This window comes from Thermobia domestica, chromosome 9 (assembly GCF_964235325.1).
Source record: "Thermobia domestica chromosome 9, izTheDome1.hap1.1, whole genome shotgun sequence".
In the NCBI taxonomy this organism is placed as follows: Eukaryota; Metazoa; Arthropoda; class Insecta; order Zygentoma; family Lepismatidae; genus Thermobia; species Thermobia domestica.
In genome coordinates, this window is record NC_137462.1 from 85,476,175 (window position 1) to 85,500,971 (window position 24,797).

The 24,797-nt window shown below is 36.1% G+C and overlaps 1 protein-coding gene across 3 annotated transcripts in view; it reads left to right on the forward strand.

Moving 5' to 3' along the window:
- Positions 1 to 1,619: 1,619 nt before the first annotated feature.
- LOC145694808 (uncharacterized) overlaps positions 1,620 to 24,797 on the forward strand; it is a 137,132-nt gene continuing 113,954 nt past the window's right edge. The window contains exons 1-2 of one of the 3 annotated variants that reach the window (XM_081771454.1): positions 1,620 to 1,729; positions 22,548 to 22,721. The gene's annotated coding sequence lies outside the window, so the exon portion shown is untranslated. Of the gene's footprint in view, positions 1,730 to 1,801; positions 1,990 to 2,128; positions 2,307 to 22,547; positions 22,722 to 24,797 lie in introns of those variants that run through there. The other 2 variants (XM_081771455.1, XM_081771456.1) reach the window with 2 other exon arrangements.

The following is a 24,797-nucleotide window of genomic DNA, read 5'->3' on the forward strand; positions in this document are numbered from 1 at the left end:
ACTCTTGCAGCAAGACCAAGACCAAGACCAAGACCAAAGGTTTCCGTGCAAGACCAAGACCAGGACTGGATGTGCAAGACCAAGACCGAGACCAAGACCACCCGGGTCTTGGTCTTGGTCTTGCATTTGCTCATCACTAAATATGTACAGAGATGGAAGCGTTGTATTTTATGAAATTTAAATATCTCTCATTTCAAGTTAAAAATAATTCGTATGTCTTTTTTCTGTATATGGAAGATAGACAAAGCAAGATGTGATCTCCCCAAAAGATAATTCCAAAAGTAAATAGTGAATGTACACTTACCATAAGACGAGACTTATGTTTAAAATGCAATCTGACCTTTGCCGGATAAAGGAAAAAAACTGGACGTACATTTCCAAAATTAAGATGACAAATAAAATGCATACAGCAACAATGTGCTTCTATGATTTAAGTAATGGAGCCTCTCTGCTAGCCTGCTCCCTAAGATATCAGTTGACAAACGACAGTTGGACATATAAAAGGTTTAATTATCTTCAATACTTTAGGGCCTCATCAAACCTAAATCCGGCTCTGGATCTGACTCCAGTAAAAACACCCGATGAACCAACAGCACGCACTCTGGCCATTCGAGTGAGGAGAAAACTAAAGCGACTATTTTATAACATCCTTGAGATCTACCAATCCATCAAATAATTATATCGATTTTTGCCAGATGACAGTTAAAGTCATTAGACGTTGACACTAGCACCACTTTTTACCTTAACAATCTATTAAAGTAATTGATGGATTTGTAGAGCAAAGCTAGTGTTTCCAAGTTAATATGCGATGTTCAGACATAGCGACATTTTGATTCCCCATAGCGGCTGAAGAAGGCCTCGAAGGGCATTTCCTTCATAGAGAGAGAGGGAGAGAAAAATAGTAAAAATATAAACAACCATACACTACACTCATGTTAACCCAGTTTTTATTCTTGATATCTGAGCATTTGAGATTAAGAAATAAACATATATACATTGCTCTGAGATCATAAGTTTAACCCTATACTTGTAAGAATTTCTTAAAACATAGATAGTTAAACTAAAAAGTTAAACTAAAATACTGTTCTTGTGTATAACTGGGTGAAATTTACTGTTATGTGTGGGTATAACAAACGGTTCTGCAAACTCGAATAAGAACCGGTTAAATATAATCACTGATTTTAACCTGTATAAGCTGCTTTAAACACGTTGGGCCTTATGCAGAGTCGTTTTGAAGCGCGATTAGTGCCATACTAAAGAGCTCGACTACCATAAGTCTCCTGCAGTAGTCAGTGTTCTAGTATGATGCTAATCACACTCGAAACGACTCTGCATAAGGCGGGTTGAATTTTTCAGGATACGCCACTTAATGCTACAAGTTGCACGTTTGCTTATTGATAAATTTTACTTTTCAAGCATATAATATATAAGAGAAAAATAAAAGTTAATTCTGCGCCTCCTTCCATATCGGAGTTTGGAAAATTTGAAAATAACAACATAACACTAAAGATGCAAGAAGCAATTATGGTAGCTATGATTACCGCTAAGTAGCATATTTTGCGTTGTGTTGATGGTAACCCCAACAAAATAAACCATACATAATATAATTGCGTAATATTCCGCGACAGAACGATTCGAGTTTCGTACTGCGATCATTTCATGGCAGAACGAGAGATCGAATCGAAATTGTCCGAGCAGCTTTCATTGACTGACAGGTGCACGAAAGAAGGTAAATTTATTTTTAATACAACGTTATCACTTGCTGTTTATATAAATTAAATACTAAAACTATCGTTTACAGACGAGATTTTAATTTGAGTGCTCACTTCCATTAACAATTCTATATATATTGTGATTGTACTTAACACCGCCTTAGGTCTAAATTGGTTATTAGGGATAGAAAGGTTCCTTCTAATTACCAAGAAATTAGTACACTCAAAACTTCAAATTATCGTACACAACAACTTAATCATCTGCATACAAAACAAGGTGTAGTAGAAGTACGAGTTTAGTTAAAGTATTGTAAATTAACAGCATTAGTCCTTTAATTAAAATATGACAGCTACAATATTTTATCTCGAGATAGGTACTTCCATTAGGTCTTGAGTAATTCTGTAAAAATTGAACTAGATTTGCTGCCCAAGTAACAAATGAACCTTTCAATGTAAAAGTTCACGCAATAAAAATTATAATAAGCCATGCTATACCATGAACTAATTAAGTTCAGTGAGTTATACATAGTCGCTCGAAGACTAATCGATGAACATTTAATATTCCTTAAAAGGAATGACAGGCTGAAGTTCCAGGTATAATATACATTCTTTGGAGTTTCAGTGTTCAGTGAATATTGAATCCGTGAAATACTGTTTACCGAAACGTAATTTACTGTGAAGTATGTGTAACTGAGTGTGTCAGTTTGATAAAAAATACAAGGCATATATAATTACAAGAACATACCGGAACATATACCAAATATTTGATGTTTGAAAATATTTATATGCAGACTAGTTTGAGTCAGAGTAGAAAATAAGTATCATATAACAATCTGAATGTTGAAGTTACTGACGTAAGCTGTAGAGTGCATATTTAAAAAATTCCATTGCACTTCTTAGCCCAATCCTATGTAGAATTCCATTCTCACGTTATTTGAGTTCTACTCCGCGACCATAATCACACTACAATATCCGATATAGAAACTGTCACTTTTTTTTTCCATTATCTAGATTGTTCTTGTTCTGGAAAAGAAAAAGAGTATTGCGGAAACCAGAATTACCAGTAAATTCAACACTTGTAGATAGAAATCCCATTACTTTGTTAAACTTGAAACTCCTTTCAGTGAGAGTTTATCAAAACTGGGCTAAGCTTCCGCAGATGGCGGCCCCGGATAAGACACACACGAACGTTTTTAATGTTGTATTACTACTTAACTGTTATTATTTTAGTATACCTTACCTGCAATTACTCCCGTTTCACTTCCGGTGTTTAGTTTTCATTGTAAATATTTCTTATTTTCGTGCTTCCTTTGCTCTATCCTACATCCGTATGCTTCTATATAGTATCCTCGAACTGTTAAGTATTGAAAACTACGTATTGCTCAGAAATTACTAAAACAATGAATCCTTATAGTATTACGTAAATTAATTTTTAGAAGCTTTTCCGGACCGCTCCCTGTCAAACACATGTTCCTGGGATATTAAAAATTACAACTTATACAAGACTACTTCTTGTCTGCGTACTATCCCATTCTATGAGGATAGTACATATATTCATGAAAAGTGCATTTCTTTTAGCAGAACATGTATTAAATGAGGAGCTCCATTCTTTTCAGACTAACTTCTACAGGACTGAGTTTAAATACAGTGTGGACATACAGTGCCATAAAAACTACAGTACGTAAAACACGAAGCAACTTGTGCTAGGTAGCTACAAAAAAACGAATCTTAGTCAACTGACACAGGGCAGGCCCGAGTAGTAGGGGAGGCGTGCGTCTGGATTGAGCAGGCGCGCCAACGACGGTGGGTATACGCGCGAACGAGTATACTATAAAAAAAACTTTTATGCATAAAATACATGCCTTGTGTTACATAGCTTTGCGACACTTTCATAATCACTTTGCACACTGCCTTGGCATAGCATTTCACTTCATCCTGTCTTCCTTATGGAGTACTATATAGGACAGACCACACTTTCAATTTTGTTTCTACCTTAGTATACATGTAAGATCCCGATATATTTTCATTACTTGTGTAATCCTATTGTGAAATCAAATAACATATTTCTTCCGTGGGTTTCACAGAACCCCCTTCCCTCCACACACACACAAAACGGAATATCACCCAAAATTTTTATTCATTTCAGTACATTCAATTCAGATCCAATTCTCCCTTATTAGTTTCTTGTAGCGGTTATTACACTTGTATAATAACCCTTCTAGTTCTAACACTTTCTACTGCTGTAAAAAAAATTACTATAATCATTGTTAAACACTACCACTTTTGTAGGATTTTGTTTCAAATTAAATGTCGCTATACAATATTTACACTAACACAACAAAAGATTTGAAACTTGTCTCTGAGGAGCAATGTTGGCAGTTTGAAATCTCTTGTTTTGGAAGATGTATTTCTGAAATTGGAATGCAGAAGACGTATCAGTTAGTGTAGGTAACATGTAGGGACATTTAATTTAAAACAAAATCCTACAAAAGTGACAGTGTTAGGAATGTTTTTTACAGTAATGGAAAGTGCGTATTCGTCACAAGTGTTAGAAAAGAGTTATTATACAGAAGTTAATAATTGCCATTAAAACCATTTTATTTATTTTTGCACTGTGTGACAACGCCACAAATAAAGGACCAATATTGATTAAATCTACCAATCTATCAAATCGTTATATCGATTCTTTCCAGATGGCAGGTAAAGTCAATATTGATTGACACTAACATTATTTTATTAGTGTAGCAATCTAATAAAAGTGCTTGTTGTATTCATTGAGTAATGCTAATAGCTCCAAGTTAATCTGCGACGTTGCCACATTGTGAGATTTTGATTTCCCGTAGCGGCTGAAGGAGGCCCCGATGGGCATACCATCATATAACATTTTCGTTTTATTTTAGTCTGTAGAATAGTCCTTTATGGTCCGTGGGCGCCGTGTTTAAAACACCCGATATATATATATATATACAGAGTGGCCTATTTTAATCTTTCCACGGAAATATCTCAAAAACAGTTGAACCTAAATGAACCAAACAAAAACTCAAATAGGAAACACCATGGGGCAAATCGAACGGTGATATCGCAGTGTCGCGCAGGGCCGCCCTTCATGGGGGCCCGGGGCCCAACTTTAAAATTTTAAATGGAAACGGGGCGAGTGTTACCTCGTTCGATAGATCTTTAAAAACTAAAAAGCGTTGTGGTAAGAAATTTTTCATATCGGCCACTGTATTCAAAATGACCGCCAAGACATGGTGCCTGTATCAGATACAACTTCCAGTACCCTAATATGAAAACGGTTGAACATAAATGAACCGAACAAAAACTCAAATAGAAAATGCCATGGGGCACATTGATTGGTATTGTCGCGGTGGCTCCCAGGGTTACTCTTCATGGGCACCCAGGTCACAACTTCAGAGTTGTAAATGTAAACATGGAGTGAGTGATAACTCGTTCGACATATCTTTAAAAACCAGAGTGTGATATTGCAGATTGTTCACATAGGTCACCGTTTTCAAAATGACCAGCCAGACATGGTACCTGTATCGGATAAAACGTCCAGTACCACTAATATGAAAACGGTTAAAGATAAATGAACAGAACAAAAATTTGAGTAGGAAATCACAGAGGGTATTTATCATTTCACGACTCGAGGATGTTGCAACAGAGAAAAAGATGGTTAGAGTGAAAGGCCTATAAAGGAGAGGAGGAAATCTAATTCCTAGAAAATTATCGGTTCAACGTTCCTCTGTAAGTGGGTGAAGCGGGAAGGAACGGTGAGATTGCAAATGAGAACCTTAGTTTTTGCAAATTGTAACTACGAAACAAAGTTATCTTAAATATGTTTTTAAAAGGGATAGGTGTCTGTGTAATGGGATAAAGTGTGTAAAATTCTTGTTAAATGGTAGCTTCCATTTTGATTGTAGGCAATGATTTGATGCAAAAATGAATCAACTGAAATACGAAGCAAATTTGTCTATCAATGCAATTTTAAATCAATGTGTACAAACGTTGGTCTTGTTCAACAATCGTCTGCACGATACTGGTTGGATTCTTTTCCTTCTATGTCTTCTTGCATGTGATAGAATATGAGCTTCACTGAAATGTCGTCCACAGTTACACTCCGAATAACTTTCAGCTGTAGTCTCAGTTGAGATCTTCAGTAACGAAACGGTATATATTGATGCAGATGCCTCCCAAACATCTTGCACGCATTGCGTTAAATTATCAGGGGCGGGGAAAATGTTTGCAACTTCCAAATAATGTATTATTAAAACCTTTGCTTCTCATTTCAGTTGCTTCCTTTTTCCCATCGAATCACACTTTGCAATACAAATGGGTGTTAAACTTGAATTTCATCTTATTTTCATTCAGTACAGTATCAGTCACTTGTACGCACAAGTGTTTCAAACAAACCATAGCTATTGCAAGTAAAAGTGGGATTCTCATTTGAGATTTTACCATTCATTCCCGCTTCAACCACTTACCGACGGAGATCGGAAAGATAATTTTCTAAGAATTACATTTCCTCTTTTGCATTATGTCAATTATACTTTAATAATCTTTTTCTCCGTTGTATTATTCTCAAGCCGTGGAACGATAAATACCCTCTGTGATATCCTATTCGAATGTTTGTTCTGTTCATATATCTTTAACCGTTTTCATATTAGTGATACTGAACATTTTATCTGTTATAGGTACCATGTTTTGGTGATCATTTTGAAAACGGTGACCTATATGAACAATCTTTTCCAATATAGATCTTTAGTTTTAAAGATATATCGAACGGGATATCACGCCATGTTTCCATTTACAATTTTGAAGTTGGGCCCTGGGCGGCCAGAAAGGGTGCCCTAGGAGTCACCGCAACAATACCAATCGATGTGCCTCATGACATTTTCTATTTGAGTTTTTGTTTGATTCATTTATGTTCAACCGTTTTCATATTAGGGTACTGGACATTTTATCTGATACATTCATTATATCTTGGCGGCCATCTTGAATATGGTGACCGATATTAAAAATCTTTTGCCACAACGCTTTTTAGTTTTTAAAGATCTATCGAACGAGGTATCACTCGCCCCATGTTTCCATTTAAAATTTTAAAGTTGGACCCCGGGCCCCCATGAAGGGTGGTCCTGGGAGGCACCACGACAATACCGTTCCATGTGCCCCGTGGCATTCCCTATTTGAGTTTTTGTTTGGTTCATTTATCTTCAACCATTTTCGAGATATTTCCGTGGAAAGATTAAAATGGGGCACCCTGTATATATGATAACCAACAATCTGTATAGTGGAATGGAAGTGATAGTTTCTCATAAGCAGGGCTTGAAAAATCTTGCTTGCAAGTACCGGCAAACCAAAAAGTCTACTAGTCAGACCACTTTGCAGTTAGTGTGTATACTCGCCAAATGTACTTTACTTGCCGTGACTTTACTCGTCGAATGTTAAAAAAAAAAAAAAAAAAAACCGCCGCGAGTGGATTTTTCAAGCCCTGCTCATAAGGCAGATTAGATTGACATATCGTAAGAACGGAATCCTTAATAGGATCGGGATAAGATGTGCGTAGGATTTTGTAACCTCAAATGTTGAGTATGGTAAGTTTCCCATGGTATTTGGATGTTTCATTATTCTCATAAATTAATTTTGTTTTAGGCCGTTCTATTTCTGTTGGAACTCTACTTGTATAAATATTTGAGAAATAGTTACAGGCATGGGCGTCTCTGGCATACAAGGGGACGACTAGAACAAAGAATACTTTGTAGATCCGATCCAAATTTACATCAAAAATTGTGAGTTAAGTTGAAAGCTACTTGAGGTAGTGGGATCGAGTTTCTACCTCTACCAGTACAATTAATCATAATATAGCTGGCCTATTATTGCATCATTGATAGTTCATTTTCTACATATTTAGAAGTTTCTGTAATGATCATTAGGATAGTTGGTCTTGCTGTAGAAATTTACAATTAATCCTGTAGTTCACCTCCACCGTTATTTTAATTCTATCATTTTTCTACCACGATACTCAAAGTACATTACTTCTTCAACAATGTCCTAAGTGTTCCTAATTATTTCACTTTTTGTACTTTCACCCATATTATTCCTAATGTCCTCCCCATAACAGAACATGCCGAGATCTGCGATGTGATCGCAGAAAATTTACCGTGCTTGTGCAGACAATTGCCAGAGGAGAAAAAATATACTCAACAGAAAAGTATAAAAACATGCCTGCCATGTGTAGATGTCTTAAATGGACAGACTACTCGCATAAATATAATTTGAACTGTTTTTTACGTCGCGTAAAGCGTATTTTTAAGAATCACAGGTGTTTCTTCTGCAGAAAAGTTTTGCAAAATTCCTGCAGAAAACTTTTTACTTACAAAAGCTCATCGCGGAAAGACAAAGAAAGTTCTGCCATCGGGATGTCCTCACTGGTTTATCGTTCCAATCAATCAAGTTTTTCCATTCTCCTCAACATACAAATTTCAAAGAACTCAAGTGTATATATATTTTTTGGTCATCTTTTCGTTATGTCCAAGTTTCTGCTGCTTACCATTCAATACACAGCAATTAACTTCTTTTTGCAACTCTTCATTCAGTGACTCACATAGTATGCATCTCATTATCATCGGCTACGATATCTTTAAAATATTTCTCCATTTCTAAAGTGCTTTTTATTAATAGTTATTAATTTTGATATCTTCTTTAATACTGAAACCCAGCCATCTATTCTACTTTCGTTGGCCAGATTTCTTTTACTGTCATTCACCAGCTACCATTTATTATATCTTTTTCATATTTATTTTAATCTCAAATTTTATTCACAGATTATCTTTTCTAGCAGTATGTTACTTTTCGACTGAGATTCCGATATAATCTGAAAAGCAAATATGCTTTTCTTTCTGGTCGCTATAAAATTAAATCTGTTCCCTAAATAAATTTTGATTAGTCTTTTAGATAGTTAAATAACGTCACCGAAAGGTAAAATCTTTGTCGAACAGATCTTCCAACGTCACTATCCTAGATTCGAAATTTTAATGATTGGTTCATATGTGAGTTTCTTCCGAATTTGACCATTCATTTCGTACCAAGCATATTTCAGATTACCCTGACTTATCAGTTTAATCGTTTTCTAAATGAACGAATACTGTTTACTTCCTTTCCTTAGTCTTAAAAGCGTCCATCTACTTTATGTGATGGAAACTAATTGCATCCTTGTGCCATATTCCCTTCTAAATCATTGAGATCTGCCGTAGCTAAGCGGTTATCGTACACGCCTTTGGCAGGGAGGCCCGGGTACGATTTCCCGCGGAAGCTGATGTGGTTCGGATCCCATGTTAAGCTGTAAGTCCACGCCCTACATAGCATCGCATGTTGATTGTAGTTTGAAGGTCCCAGCATACCGACCATCATAAATGGCAGGCTGATAGTAGTATCTGTAGGAAACATGCTAGTAGTATGAAGGCTGCCGGACAAGACGAGTGTAGTTACCCCTTAACTACGCCGGTGGAGTCTCACAGATCCCATGCCAAGTTATTCTCGTGTTGCAGTGTGAGCGATTCCTTTGAAACAGTTTGTGTATTTGCCCAGATTGTCTGAAGTAGCACTTTACCTGCTTGTAAGATCCATCTTACGTTAATTGACACGTATGTAACTTGTATTCCAACAAAACTTAAATATTTGAATTAGCATATGATTTTCTTGTGTGGGGTCTCATAGACCCCACCAGAGTATTAGTGCAACTTTTTCTCACCGTAGTAGTTAAAGGGTTAAGTTTAGATCATTTCCAGGATGATGCCAGCGAACGTCTCTTGTTCGAACGTACCCTATACTGAAGCAGTAAGAGGTCGGATGGTAGTTCCGTTAAATTGCCGCTCGCTTGTCATATTACAGTGGCCCATCGCCGATGTACACAATAGAAAGTAAAAAGTTCCAATAGCCGACGTGCCCTCTTCAATGCCTCCCTGACGTGCTTCTGGAAGGAGGGATCATTCGGACTGCCCTAACGGCAGGACTGCGATCGGCAGTGCAGTCAGAGCTACCTTGGTTCTTTGAACAGTAACTAATCGATTGCTGAAGATTGATCTACCATTCTGGGTTAGTTTCGCGCGATTATTTTTGATATCTGATCATCGCGCGAAAAAAGTTTTCCATTGTGCCGGAAGAGACTGAAGTGGCAAAGCGAATGGAGGGTGGTGATATGTAGCGATCAAAGTAGTTTCTATATTAAACACAGAGATTGTTCTCTCCATATATCTAATCTTGCAGATGAGAGGCGGAAAAAACAGTGTGTTCTCATGCGTCATATAAGACCCATATTTCACTGTCTAGTATTTTATAAGAGAGTTAGAAATAAGCTGTACATCCTGCTGTCTCTGGTCTTCAAGGAAATGTGATTAATATGATGTGCATTCATGTCGTCTTTCACCCTGTCATTCGGTCTTATTTTGACCTTTTTGGGACCCCATCTTCCAGCAGTATATCGTGCACTCCCGTACCACCAGCTTAATTTAGAGTGCTATACCCAGTATAGGCCTTCTATCTAGCCTGCTAGGTGTTCGAACTTAAGCCTTGCCGTGTCGTATGGGACATGATTGGATGGTGCTTGATCTCCAGATAATTCTGTGAACAGTGTTCTCTCAAGAGGCAAGACAGACATGCCCTACAGCACCTGATTGGCTACACGTGTAGTCGCTTGGGGTGGTAACACTTTCTATTAAGACGAATATTAAAACATGCTCAGAGTGTGCCATGAGAGCCATGTTGGGAACAGTACCACCTACCATCGCTTTCTTGTATACCAACTTCGTAAATTCCTAGGATGTGTTTTTAAATGTGATTGCAACAGTGATGCTTCTAATATTTTATTTAACCTTTTAACTAATGAAATATTTTCTCTCTGTAAGAAGTCTTATGACGACCCTCGTCATTTGATTACGAATTCCTAGTGTTTCTTGTTTCTCTTCTAATGCCCGAAGTACATAGTTTATCCTTTTTGTCATACACCAAAATGTATTGTAAGGTTCGCATGTCTTCACATCAAGCTGTAGCCATAATCTACAGCTGCATTTCACTAGTTGAATGCTCAATTCCATTCTTAGTTTATATAGGGGCCGCTGTGGGTCAGTAGTAGAGCGTTCACCTCTGGTGCATGGGGTCCTTGGTTCGATCTCAGCTCGCGCCAAGTAAGCTTTGTGGTGGACAAGCACCGTGTGCGTGGGTTTTCTCCGGGTTCCCCTTTCCATTTTCATTGAATTTACTTCCATATAGATTCGAATTTCTGTATCCTTCCTGTTGTCACTTTTACGTCCGTTGTATATTTCCCTGCATTTGACGATTTACTTTCGTAATTCGCAGTTCGTTTTCGTAGTTTAGCAAAGTTTCATCTATAATCCATGCTTCTTAGCTATGCTAACTTCATGATATCGCATTTTTACTCCAAAAGTTTAAAATGTTCCACAGCTAGTTAGTTTGTGTTTCTACATTCTCTCAACTCATCTACTTTTCATCGAAATTTCGAACAAATCTGTTCCCACCTCTCATCTTTAAACTTTTCAGTATCTAATTGTTTTCTACGTGTCTTCCTAGATATATTTTTCAGTAGAATTCCACCTCAGTACAAAATTGTGATCTGCCAACCTTTGTCGTTTTTTTTTTTTTTTATTCATTGGTATTCAACACCTTTGTATTGACAAAGCAGCTTAGATTGCTTTAGTACTATCCACTAGTAAATTCTGTACATAATGTAATATTACTACTATTTAACAACAAATATAACATTCATGTGTTCCTCCAATTTCTTTACTTCTTCCATAGAAATATTTTCAGCCATCTCTCTCTCTTTTACACAAAAATTTGTGGGGTGACGCACTTCCTGTCTCCCTCGCCAGAGTGTTGGTATATATTTCCTATAGATGCCGTTACATTGAATTTGATAGAAACAAGAGTGGGACTCAATCGGGAATACAGTCTGACATCCCAACTTATAACTTGATACGTTGGTACAGTTTGAAGATAGCTCAGTGTAAAATGACAATTTTTTGGATAAAATAAATCATTGCACAAAGATTGTTGTAGAAATTGAACAAGAGGCCATGCGCGCGCTATTTTTTTAAAACATTGTTATCACTTAAAAAAAAAAAAAAAAAAAAAAAGCTTTTATGTTTCTCTAGAAAACTTCGTGTTAACGCTGCCTACACACAGTTTTTGAGAAACTGTTTATAGCTCTGCTTTCATCTTCAGTGTTCGGTTTAAAAAGGGGCAGCTAGGTTAAAAATTTACGTCGTGAAATATTTCTGAGTAAATGCTGCAGTCGGAAAGTTTGTATAAGCCAATCAAAAATAGAAATATGCTAGTAAAGACTAGTAAATAGTAATGTGTTGATCAAGTTTTAGATAGAAAAGTCGCCGAAAATGAAATGAATGGAAAATGATAAAGAGCAAGGAAGTCTAATTTGCGAAGTAAACAATCATTGAAGAAGGTTGTAGCACTGCCTTCATTTTCAGCGATTTATTAGAAATGTAAGTAACACAGCATCGTCTCCCTACAGGATCGTACCTTGGAGCTGAACTTTCAGTTCCCCTTCAAACTTTCAAATGCTTTGTTTTAACGTAGTTCATTAAGGAACATTGTAAATCATTATATATATATATATATATATATATATATATATATATATATATATATATATATATATATATATATATTAGGGTGGTTCATTTTTTCAAAAGTATTTACTCTAATTAAGACACATCTTCAATTTGTAGCACTTGCTATAAAGAGTTCACTTACGAAATTTTGTCTTCCTAGTCCAAAATTTAGGGGTCCCCCCAAAATTAATTTTCTTGTCTTCAAAGTAAGTTTGAAACAGCTCATATGCAGGTACACAACATTTCGATACGAAACAAATCGCTACGTGCGTACAATTTTCTACGTTGGCTGGGTGAATCCATTCGTTTTTCCTACTTTTAAGGGAAATGATTATGTCAGTACAAAAATAGAAATGCAGAAACGTATATTAAATGAATCTGCAATGCAAGTATGCTTCTAATGATGAACATGTCGCACTTGTAACATTTCACGTCAAACAAACAAAGACTTCTGAACAGTTCGCATATCTTTAAGACGCTTTGCAACCAACTTTAGAAGGTACTGTTTCTGGGACTCATCCTTCGTTTGGCAATTGTTAAAATTAATAGCAAGAGCGATCACACTCTCAACAGTGTCATTGACAGCTGCCATGCTCTTGCGAGCATTCTTAAATTCCTGGTATGTAGCATCCTCCTCCCATGTTGGAGAGTCTTATCGCGAGAAAGATATGAGACTTCTCTTGGCCATTTGGAAATATCACGTCGGTCTTTCTCGTTTTCTCGGTGGTGCAGTCGTGGATGGCTGTTAGAGATAATTCTTCCTCTCCAACTCTTTGAGTCCTTTCCCTTCTGGCGTATCCAATTTATTCATCTTCCTTTTGTTCTGGTAAGAAACTCGTTCGTCAAGAAAGGCAAGTCCCACTAATTCCTCCGAGAGATACCACAGATGTGTCTGCAGATCACTTAAAACCATTTCGGCATTGGACCCTTCTGGTAGACCAGCCTCACCGTCAAGGTTCTTCATAAAGTCAAATCATTTTTCGGAGCGTGAGTAGCGATTGGTGCCTCATGTCAGTATAAACAGTACAAAAGACTGACGAAGAGACAGATGTTTGTAAGTTAACTGCATTATGTTCATTCGCAGTTAGTTTCAGCTGCTTCCGAAAGAGGAATACCGTTATCATATAATAGTCTTTGCTATCCACCTGGCATGGTGGAAAGTGCCAGGGGTTTTAATGCAAACTCCTCCTTCAGACTTTTCACCCAAGAAGGCACATGAAAGAACCAGAAATTCTTTGTAATCGGCAAAAATGAGCTTGTTGAATCTCATCTTGCGAAATGATAGCATAATTTTCTGAGGAATCAATTGGCATAACAGCCTCATTTTTAGTTATTTGTTTTTTGGCACGTTCTCAAAATATTCTTTTTGAATTTTAAAAATTTAAATACAGGGCTGTTATAAAGTCCTTGCTATAAAACAAATGTTTATAACTTTTCTTTTAAAAATAATGATATTGCAGTTTAAATTGCAATTGCAGTTTTAAATTGCGTGATGATCTACAGATTTTTGATTGGCAACACTATCACAATAATGAGGTTGGCAAATGTAAGGAAGGATTCAAGAAAACTTAAATGATTCATCGCCATGTCTTAAGATGTAAAAAAGAAAAAAAAATAACACCAAGTAAATCTTTTTGAGTAAATATATGTGGAGAATTCTTGATTGGTTACTTATTCATTTATTATACAGCAATATAAGCTCCCTGTATATTTCTGCATTTAAAAAAACTGTAAAAACTTCTTTGCTCTTATGCGCTTGAAAATTTTATATTATAATTTTACTACGCCTTTTCTGAAATGCTTGCAGAAGGTTTTTGGATTTTTTGTAAGTGCCTTCTTCTTAATTTATTAATGATAGTAAAATAGAAGCCCTCCCCCTGGTCTAGTGGCTAGCATGTATGTCTATAGTGCATATAGTGTTGTAAACAGAAAAAAAAAGTTAGTATTTTTTCAGAAATGTACGTTTTTTTTTTTTTTAAAAAAAAGCATAGCCTCTCGTTTTTTTTTATAAATTTCGTTTTTTTTTTTTTTTAATAGTCATTTGTAATGTATCTAACGTCTATTTAAGTATGAAGTACTTTTATGTAGTTGTAATTACCGTACAATGCAACATAAATTAAACGCCAAATACTGATATGTACAAATATTTTGCAATATATATGAGTAGCATATTGTCCGTTCACTCTAGGATGGAAAATGGTTTACAAACTACAATTGTAGTGCGAGCGTCAAAACCTTACCTCTCACCCCTACATGGTTAATTCATGGTTGTCAGACACATGAATCGCCGATCCGAATGTACCTACTTCTGCAGTCATGGATCAATTACTATTACTACATAAATTGCTGCTTTTGAGATGACTGAGACATTTAACGTTATAACAAATCTGTTTAGTTAGTATGTAATACAATCTTGCATATAATGCCCACTCAATTTTGTGCAAGTGTTCTTGTTCGAAAGTGTGCGAAAAACTTGTTCGCCTGGCAATATTGGGAGGTTGTAGTTTGTGTTTTAAACAATAAACAGAGAGAACGAAGACCGTTAGGTTCGCTGGACAGCGTTGTTTTCATGATAATGCGACAGAAACGTATTGTACTGATTGTAAACAGGGGCTGGGAATTTCGATGCGAGTATAGGTGGAAATATTCTTGCCACATATTGCCTGTTGGTGAAGGTTTGCAATGTTGCAAACTGCCAAGTCTAGAATTTCATACTAATTGAACGAACTTCGAGAAGGATTAGTATGATACAATAATTATAATTACTAACAACCATAGACTTAAAGTACTAGGGAATAAAGCATGCGGCTGTAAGAGGAATATAATACACATTGAATTACGTGTTCAAAGTACAGTATAAAGCGAATTTTAACATTTGAACATTTTAAAGCAGTACACATTTGCCCTATTTGGGTGCCCTTACCAGACACTGTCCAACACAAAAAAGGCATTAAAATAGGTAGATCAAGCGTGGGCACGAAAACGGCTCCGGCTGGTTTTCTTCAGTCCCACGAGGTGAATGCCTAGATGGTAGCTTCTGTAAGGCCAAAATTGGCGGGAGATATATTCCGCCAGAATATTATGTTGCCAACACTTTTGCAATGTGGTGGTGGGTTCCGATGTCTTTTTTTCGTTTTATGGCCCTTTAAATTCGTTATGAAGAAAATGTAGAAGTGCTTCTTTCATTCTCTTTCTTCTCATCTTGCTCATCCTCGCTCTCCTTTCCCCACCTTCTTAAAATCTGAATACTATCCTCCTGTAAGTCTGTGTTTCTCTCCACGGCCCAAGGTTTAAAGAGACCAACCTGATATAGTTAACTGTTAGCAGAAATGTACCAACAAATTCACATTAGAGACAGCGCCGTAACTTAGATTTTTTTCTGGGGGCAAGCATTAATATGTGTATTTGGGCCTCCTAGAAAAAGTTGTTTTTCTAATTCTTGGCCTCCCTTCTTTCTATCTTTCTCTTGCTTTTTATGGCCCCCGGAGCCTGTGAGCCCTCACTCACGGTAAGGTCTGCGGGGCCGTTACTTACACCCCTGTGCCCGTTCCATACATGACAAGTTAATTAAGGAGACAATATTGACAAATCTCAAAACCATACGAATAAATGTTATTTCTAAGGCCCCTAATAGTAGACATTTTTTAATGAAATGGGCCCACGATTTATTTTTGTTATATTTACCGTTTGTGTGCAGCTTTGTTTATGTAATGTAGCAGGGTTGGCTGATTTAAACCAAGGTTTAAACCAGCTGGTTTTTTCAAAAAAAAACAACTGGTTTAAACCAAAAAACAAAAAAATGTTCGTAAAAGTGTGTTTGTAAAATCTTGATGAACACACATTTGTGGGTTATCACGTTTCACTCCCGTATATTATTCGTATTATATTCAGACCTGAATTCCCCATTCATTACTCAAAAAGATTATACTACAAAAGCAACTTTTTTTTACAAGTTTATAAATGTTTATTTTGTGATTTTTTTGTAGTTGTTATTATTGTTATGTAATTACAATCGAAGAAAAATTCTAAATATTGTTTCGTTTTAATGTTTACTATTGATAAAATACATCGAAAATGCCGTACTTTTTGTGTGTGTGTGTTGGAAGGGTCATACAGACCCCACGAGAGGCATTTAGTGAAATAAGTATCTTTGGTATCTGTTTATGTATAAATGAGTTTGAGCCAAAGTGGACTCAAGTAATTCGTATCTTTATTCACTTTTCTTATTGATATGCTGATTAAGTCGGTGTATTTCTTTAATTTGGACCAATAAAAGTCGTTGTTAACTAACTTGAACTAAATTAGTTCTTCAGTACTCCGTAGTACTTTGAAATTGTTCATATGTAATTCTCTGTAGTGGTTTCACTTGTGCAACCGTTTATCTTTTTGTCCTTCTGAAATGACTCTTGACAGTTATATTAAGAATCATGTAAAGATCAGTACAACGTATTTTTTTTTTTATCAGGATTCCTTCGTGAGTGAGTCGGCAGACGTACCGCATTTGTGGCCAATTAGTCCTGGTTCTGAGTTCAAATGGAGGACAATTTCTCTCGGATGTAACTCGAGAAGCGGTTTTTATTCCGCTTTAAGCTTATGTGACCCCTTCCAGCATAACCCGGTTGTTGCATAATAACATCAAGGCGAAACAAACTTATTTCTGTCCATATATGATATGAATATATATAGCAAATCATTTAAACCATAAAAACCTGGTTTAAACCAAAAAACCCTGGTTTAAACCAAAAAAGACGTTTTTTTTTTTTTTTTTTAATAAAAACCATGGTTTTTGCCAACCCTGTAATGTAGTGAACATGTTTGATGCTTTATCTTTAATTTCATGTTCGTATCCTATATGGATTAAGACAATTTTGTCTCAAAATGGGCCCCCTTCGAACGGCGGGGAACCTCCCTGAGGGGTAGTTGCCTCTCCCCTGTCTCCCACAAGTTACGATCCTGATTAGAGAAGAAGTAAACTTTCGAAATTTACGCAACTTGCAAATGCCAAACCCTTCTAGTGCTAAAGTTGATGAGATAGTGCCACTGTTACCATTGCAATAAGGGGAAAGAAGGGGAAGGACTGCTGAGATTCGCGAGCCAGGTTTTGTGTCAAAACACAGCGCCAAGCTATGGTACGCGTAAACGGACAATACCTACTAACAATTCAGGTTTCGGCAGTGTTTCATCAATATCAACTTAGAAATAAAAGTAGAAATGAAAATTTGTTTTTCCGTGAAAGCAGGCCTTTAATAAATACGAAAATAATATTACGTACAGTATAAAATGCAAATACCTTGTCTAAAGGTAAAAACTAATACCAATTTGCCTACTAATATTTTTCTAAATATCTCACATAAATAATTTGTTGACTAGATATATATGGTATGCAGGGCCTGCTCTACCATATGTGCAACACGTGCATTTGCACCGGGCGGCAATATCTGTCATAAGTGTATTATTTAAAATAAATATTTCGTGTTGAAAACAGGCTTCATGATTATGGTAGTTAAATATACTAAACTGACCTTCTATTTGAATACTACATTTTTAAATCATTTTAGGTCACATTAACAGTGCTAAAGCAAATGGTTAAATAAATCCCGGTATAAATTGCTTGATTGTTGTCAAATACAAGAAATCAATTCTCGAACACCTGATCCATCTGGTTAGTTATCTCAGTTCTGATATGATAGCTACTCTTGTCTTTGTCACAAACAAGTTCCTTATCATTGTAGGTGGAAACAACTTTTTAAGAAAAAGATAGAAGGAAAATCAAGAAATAAAGACAAAAGAGCTAGTTGCACTATAATTGCAAACTGATACGTTGAGATTCAAGCACGATATTGAATTCTATAAAATGGGTTACCGTTTTTCAGGTGTGTTTGCTTTGTCTTTTATTAACATAATAGATTAATATTTAAAGAAAAAAACACACATGAGATTGTATTTGTAGTATTTAAGCCTTTCTGAGTGCGAGTGTATTTTCCCTCCCTTTCGTTGTTCATGCTTAAAATCTTGACTTTTCGAATTTTTTTTTATAAATCCGTACCTATACGTCTGAGCGCAAGTCAACTTACGCCAGTCGAACATGGTCCTTACTGAAAAAAAGCGGGTACAGATCGTTACAATGGGGTAATTAAGGGTCGCACAAAAGGTTTGTAATTAGGTTCTAACTCTTCATTTTCTAGTTTTTCCCTAATTTTCTGTTAATCTATTTTTTTGTAATTATAAGCTTTGTTTCTTAAATATCGCATTGATAGTTGTAAGATATATTAGTGGTGTACCAATGTTCCTTTTAAGGTAGTTTGCGTCGGTCTGGTAGCAGTGCTACCAGCTACAGAATATTTTAATTCCCGATTTTAGGAGGAAATTTTGGAAAAAATCCCAGTTTTGTCTCTATTATTTCCCTCTTGTTGGCTACAAACGTACCATTATCAGAAAGTCTCGTCTTTGCCCTACACAACGCACCATAGAAAGTTTCAATAGGAAAATTAGGGAGACACAGTTGGTTCCCTAAGTGGAAAGATAACTGTGATTTTTTAGGTAGAATGAGATATCTTTTAATGACATGCTTGCTTTATTAGACGTCGTCATGATACTTGTACGATATATTAGAGGAGTATCAAAGTTTATTTCAAGATAGTTTGCGTGTGTGGTGTGTGTCTGATAGCAGTGTTGCCAGTTACAGAAAATTTTAATTCCCGATTTTAGGGGACATGTTTGGAAAAATTCCCTTTTGTCTCTATTTCCATCTTGTCGGCTACATTCAAACAAACGTACATCTGTCTAAAAACTCCGTCCTTAGCCTACACAACGCACCATAAAAAGTTTCAGTAGTAATTAGGGGAAATACAGGTGAGGTTTATAATAAACCATGTTCTGTAAGGGGCCGCGGTGGCTCAGTGGTAGAGCGTTCACCTCTGTGCGTGGGGTCCTGAGTTCGACCCCAGCTCCCGCCAAGTGAACTTTGTAGTAGACAAACACCGTGTGCGTGGGTTTTCTCGGGTTTGTCCCGTTTCCTCCCACTTTCTTCATTCCACCATTTTCATTCATTTCTCATAATCACCGTCTCCTTTAGGCTAGCCGGCATAATCGTGAGACGTAAAACTTAAAGATTTCATTTCATTTTCCATGTTCTGTAAATGGTAAGAAAATTGTGAATTTATGAAGTAGAATAAGATATATTTTTTAAAATTTCATGCTTACTTTGTAAGATGTCCCTATGATACTCGTAGGATATATTAGTGGGGTACCAACGTTTGCTTTCAGATAGTTTGCGTCTGTCTGGTGACAGTGTTTCCAGCCAAAAAAATTTCCGATTTTAGGTGAAAAATTCGGAAAATTCCCGTTTCTCCTCTATTATTTTCCTCTTGCTGGCTACGTTGCACTATCTGAAAGCCTCCTCTTTGGCCTACAGAGCGCATCATATAAAGTTTCAATAAGATAATTAGGGAAGGTGTAGCCCCGGCATATCTGTTGATTTTTGCTTCTGAGGCGTAAAAAGTGTCAAAATTTCATGTGTATAACAGAGACTTTTTTATCGTTTTGTATGGAAGCCAGCGACTTAAGGTTTTCACTGTACCTTGTGAACACACCAAAGAATTTTTTAAGGTGGATTGGACCCATGTGGCAACAATGGTGCTAGATACAAAAAAAAAAAAAAAAAAAAAAAAAAAAAAAAAAAAAAAAAAAAAACTGAAATTCGGTTAGGAAATTTTCATCCCTTCATTTTCCTCAATAATTTCCCTCCCGTTGGCAACACAGCAATGTAACTTACACCAAAAAATAGCCACACCCCTTTTCTAAAAAACAAGGCCATAACCATCTCAATCGGGTAAATGGTTTTAGAGCAGTAAGTCATTAACTGAAAATGTTGCTAAACGTCAAAAATGACCTCGGTCAGAAAGGGATAATCACATAATTTTGCTCGTATAAGTACAAAGAAACAAACGATTTGTAAGTTACGAGGGCTTCGAGTCAAGTTCTGCTGATAATTTCACTTCTCTGCAACATAAATCAATAGTAAGACTATTCATGGCTTTGGATTAATTGTTTTAACAAAAGAGACACTGACCAAAGCTTAAAACTTTACTTTATTTTAAATTATAATTTGTAACTGTTTCGGATATCTAGCATATCCTTCTTCAGACACGATCAGACACGATGAAGAAGGATATGCTAGATATCCGAAACAGTTACAAATTATAATTTAAAATAAAGTAAAGTTTTAAGCTTTGGTCAGTGTCACTTTTGTTAAAATAAATCAATAAATAATAGTTGCCAAAAAAAATAGATATTTGAAATAAAATATGAAAAAGAACGATGTTTTTTATTGAAAAAATACTTTACAAAGTTTTTTTTTTTTTTTTTTTTTTTTTTTACAACACTAAGTGCATATGGTTCAAGGTTCGATTTTCGATGAGAGCATTACAAAATTTGAATCCATTACGGTGGTTAGTTTCACCTTAAACTGTAGATCCAATGTTCATATTGCATCGCCGCTGAAAAGAGACGCTAAACTGCTTAATTAATTTAACGAAGCATCGTCTTTACATAAGCAGACCCAACTTGTTACCTATATTATTATAGTCTTCTAAGTGTGGCTATGTGCAGAGATCTGTTTAAAGTCGTTGATTCAGAATATAGTTACTTGCAATACTATATCCTAACTATATATAAAACTACATGAACTCAATCACTGACGTGGTACGAGCTGTCCCGGGTTCGATTCCCGGTGGGGGCACTCGGTTGAAAAAGTGTAAAAAGCATTTTCAGGCCAGCCACCCTGAAGAGGTTTTCCTGGGTTTTCTTTATTCACACTAAGCAAATGACGGAGTGGTACGTGACTTATAGGTCCCAGGTCGCTCCCTCCCTTTCCTTTCCCCGGATAGTGTGCCCACTGAGGGACATCATCCCTAAATGGCCGTAAATGCCGAAAGCCCAGACAAATCTTCCCTCTAAATCTTAAATCACTCACTGACATAAAATAACGGGTACTTCCGGTCGACGTGGAAAGTTAAAATTTTGCATGATTTTAGTTTGCCGGACTAACCCGCAGGAAAATTGCCAAAAGTGAATATTTTTAATTCTTAGGGGATCTAAAGCGGGAATGAAGTTCCCCATGTTATGTAAATGGGCCTTACTTGAAATTGAAATAAAAAATTTAAAATTCGGTATGCTTGTAAAAATTTCCAACTTTAGATTGGTTTTATGGGGGGCTGAAAAAATCTTTCCATGTTATATATATATATGAGACATCTTTTATACTCCAAAATGTTTAGACACTTCGGAGAGGATTAGAATGATGAAATTTGGCATGATTGTAGTCTTCCAGGATTAACCCATGGGAAAATTTGCCAGTAGTGAATATTTTTACAATTTTTTAGGGATTTTAAGAGGGGATGTAGAAATTCCCCATGTTATTTAAACAGGCGTTTTCTTGAGATACAAAATTTTATCTTTTAGGCAGTTGAAATAGAAAAAGAAACTTCAAATTGGGTAGAATTGTGAGTTTAAGAGGTGCGAGGCCGTAGGCCGAGCAAACACTGGAGTCTGGGGGCGAAGCCCCAGCTGACCAAACTCAGGAAATATTAAAAGCAAATGCACGAAATTCACTGTTTATGCAGACTGATGCATAAGAGATGCGAGGCCGTAGAACGAACAAACGCGGAGACCTGGGGGCGGGGCTCCCAGCTGGCCAAAGGTTAGTATATTTATATATCTTCACTTTTGTGTTAAAAATAAATCATCTTCCTTCAAAGTAAATTTATAATGGTGTTGCCGCTCAGTGTAATCTTAATTTATCTTCTTTATTTCCCCCTTTGTTCGTACTACAAATAATACCGTTCTTCATATGTATTTTACGTGGCTTCTGTTAAAATACGAAACGATTTTCTTTTTTTAACGTTCCACGATTATGCACAGAGGCTAAGGGAAACAGTGATGATGAGATGAATGGTGATGGTGAATAAGAAAGTGGGTGGAAATGAAAGAACCCGAGAAAATCCACGCGCATAATAATTGTTCACCACAGGGTCCACTTAAAGCAGCAGGGTGATGCATACAGTTAATGCTCTGCGTACTTAATTCGGAATTACATATAAAATGTATGAAATTGGTATTTTTACATATTAGAAATTAGTATTTTTTACATATTAAAAATTTAATTACTTTTATTTTGTTACTTTTTAAGGACTCTCACTCTCGTAGAGGCATGAATAGTTACGTTCTCAGATGAAATTCTACAAGAGAGGAGGATGTTGAAGGAATATGCTTCTAAAGGCTTTATTGGGAGTCCCTTTCCTTGATCATCGCTCGATCCCACTCGACCTTCCAGGCACTGGTTAAAGACCTAAACTATTAGAAGGTAGGATTATCTGTAAGCTTTATGTGTGACTTGTGTTTTGTATAGATCGTATCTCCCGTCATATATATCGTTCTCTCTCTCTCAATTGTAAGGTGAAATGAAATCTTCAAAATGTGCATCGAAAGAGAGAAGAAACTTGCAAACATCCGATATTATACTTCAGAGTAGAAAGAGAAGTACACACATTTTTCAAAGATTAGTTTGAAGGTCAATCAGAAGACCAGAGCAACTGATGAAAACAATTCTCTAAACTCATGATTAAAATATATATATATATATATATATATATATATATATAAACTTTAGAGACGGTAAAGAATGATGGGTTAATGACAGTACTGAAAATTGAACTTACAAAAGCTACAGGTCACAGAGTGCTGTCAGGTAAGCTATATGGACAGTACAACACAGTAAATAACGCAAACCATCATATTGTAGACGCTGGTTGCATGTCATTTTTACGCTTAAGCTGAGAAATGTCATTATCTCTGTACAGCAATTACGAGACGTTTTTCCTTTGCAAAATTGCACACCGTAAACTTCAGATTCTATTCTATGAATATCATTATTCCTACAGAGATACATACGATATACTATATGCATATATTACTGTAATAAAACTTCGAGTTGACTCATTTTGATTGACCACTGTTCGTTCTTTAACACAGGAGGAACCTATTTCTGCTCACAATTTTGTATGCGTGATTACACTGTTAGCAGTCAACAGTTCCCATGCACTTACCACGCCGTCTGTCTTAATACAGTGTTGCGCCCCGCGTGCGGGGTTTCGCTCATATTCTCTTTTAGGAAAACGGGAAATCACGACTTCCCAATGTGCGTACATAAGAACCTTCCTTTAGATATTTATATCCTGTTCCACTTTTTCTTTCACGCCATTATCTTTCGAACTGTATCTTTCGATGTACCAAGCGATACCCGAATATCTGGCACTTACTCCACTCTATAATTTTGGTGCTAGTGTGGACAGTTTACCCCCAAAAGGTTCATGTCTGACTTCACGTTCCTATCATCTACACCTGAATCGCTTGTAGACTCTTCGCTTGAATGCTCGCTACAGTAATTTGCTTTGGTAATATGTCTTCACTGTGAGTGTCTCCGAAATTTATCTCAACATATCAGACTCTTCGCTTCATATTTTGAAGTTCTGCAAGGATCTCATCCTTGGCAAGAAAATATATGGGGTAAACAAGGGTCAATAAGAATGTTATGCTCCCTATGAAAATAAGACGAGAATAACTGTAGTGGGCTCAGCAAGGAACAGAACTATAGGGTTCACGAAATATATCTTCGGTGTTATCAACTCTAATGATGTAAATAATATTCGTATGTTATTTATTTGTAAGTTCTATACATATAATTAAATATTAAGCAGTAATAAACACTAATTTTCGATTGGTTATGGCATATTATTATTATTATTATTATTATTATTATTATTATTACCAAAGTAGATAAAGTTAGTGATTACAGCATTACAAGAAAATTGCCAACATGTAATAAAAATTGAATTTAAGTTACTTCTTACAATATTAAATCAAATCAAAGCTTCATTATGGTGGACAAATTGTCCACTGTTGGGCGTTTGAAGTAAATTGTTATTTTTCTAGAAAACCTTGAGGAATACAGACAAGAAACTTCCTGTGAAAGTTTTATTTAGCTCAAATAATGAAAAGCCACGAAAGGAATCCAACGTGGGTTCAACATTTAACAGTCTAGTAAACAAAATAAATTCGAAAAGAATAAATTGTCTGCCCTTAGGCGTTCTGATGTTAAGACGTTTAGATTTTTTTAAAAAATGCTTCTCCTGTTCCCTGGGCTAATAATAATCTTTATTAAAGTACTGAAAAGAGCTGATAGCAAAATAATATTAATAAAATTACGGTTTCATGAACATAAGAACTCTGTGACGACGCTAGATGAGGCAAGGGTGCAAGCGCCTTTACGGTAGCAACGCTCGTCCCCGCTCCCCGACTGTTCTCTAGACATGTTGTATTGTGTTGTAGGTCAAGTAATATAAAACTATTGTTTTCGGTAGGATAAGTGAGAGTAATTATG